Genomic DNA, 1804 nt, shown 5'->3' on the forward strand with positions numbered 1-1804 from the left:
AGGAAAAGAGCAAAGGGGAGAGACATTGTGGAAAATGTAAATATTATCAGAATACAATGATGTGCAAATCTCACAACCCCATATTTTACTCACATATACAGACATGTAAAACATATCAAATGTTTAAAGTGAGAAAATGACTTTGCAAAGACCGGACATCTTATCATCTACACTGCGTAGTATCATCAAAAGATTCTGGGAATTTGGGGAAATCTCTGTGCGCAAAGTAAAGGCTGAAAATCATCATTAGATGTCTGTGATCATCTGGCCTTAAAAAAGCAGGAATTATTCTGTTATGTAAATCACTGTTTGTGAGCTCGTTTACGGCGACACCCACACATTCAGCTTAAAGCTCTATCATGCAAAGAAGAAACCAACATGATCCAGAAACATCGCCATCTTATCTGAGTCCAATTTCGTTTACAATGGATTGAGTCAAAGTGGAAAACAGTTCTGATGAGTAAAAATAAATTAAACAAATCAAAATTATTTTTGCAAAATGTGGACTCCACGTCCTCCAGACTAAAAACATCCAGTTTGGTGTCAGTACTCGATTTAAAAAACCTGCATCTCTGATGGTATGGAGGTTATGGAATTAAATAAGAAATACAACAAAAACGTCTCGGGACCGTCTCATCAGACATGAACGAGACAACATGCCTCCCCAGTTCTCACATGTTTACAGACTATTGAAAGAAGATGCGATGCTACACGGTGGTAAACACGGGACTGTCCCAACTTTTTTGAGACTTGTTGCTGCCATCGAACTCAACATGTACAGGTACTTTTCTTTAAACTGTTGCAGTTTAAACGTTTGACACATTTTCTATCTGCATCAATAAATGATGTGTTTACGAGATTTGCAAATAATTGCTAGTAACTAGTAAGCGTGGTCGGTGAACGGTGACACTGAGAGGAAAGTAGGGTTGCAATGCACAAAGTCCTCATTACAAAAACACCAACATTTAGGCAGCAAAATAGCAGTAAGGTCAAATAAAGTATCTTTCATATTTTAAAGTATATTTTAAAGCCGGGTGTGTGTGTGTCTGTGAAGGTTCTCAGTCATCCAGGTCATCGTATAGTCTAAGGAGCTTGGAAAGAAAAGCGTCTGGACTTCTTTGAGTTGCTTGAAGACGTTTCACCTCTCATCTGAGAAGCTTCTTCAGTTCTAAGGTCAAATGGTGGAGAGTCCCAGATATAAACCCAGTGGGAGTTTCCCCCCTCTTCTTAGAACTGAAGAAGCTTCTCAGATGAGAGGTGAAACATCTTCAAGCAACTCAAATAAGTCCAGACGCTTTTCTTTCCAAGCTCCTTAGACCCGGGTGTGTGTGGTTCACCTGCAAGGCCAAAGGTCAGTGGCATAAGATATTTATCACCCCAGCTCCTTAGAGGATAAGCTGTGTGCAGTAGCATGCTGCTTCTGAGATGCTCTTCCTGCTGCTTGAAAAATTAGAGTTTTTATTTAAGACCAGATGCTTCCAAATAAAATATTCTCTATAAGCAAAAGTCTACAGGAAAATACTTGATGCAGCTATCAGAGAGACACCAAAGTGAGGAAATGTGAGCTGTGCTGGGATGTCAGTGTCTGATTACTCAAAGACTGCAGACACTAAATGAGATGCATCGGCTGATTTCAGATGTCACTCTTTATCAGTCAACAGTGGCCGGAAAAAGCACAGGAATTTTCTGCGGGCGTAACCAACACAGAAGAACGGTCTACCTCAACCCTCGGGCCCCACAGGCAGTAATGCTCAACAGCTGTTCTCATGCCACATGTGCACAAACCATCCCTAACCTCCTCTGA

This window comes from Diplotaxodon limnothrissa, linkage group LG4 (assembly GCF_057381915.1).
Source record: "Diplotaxodon limnothrissa isolate DT_005_m linkage group LG4, D_limnothrissa_male_GT1.1, whole genome shotgun sequence".
NCBI lineage: Eukaryota > Metazoa > Chordata > Actinopteri > Cichliformes > Cichlidae > Diplotaxodon > Diplotaxodon limnothrissa.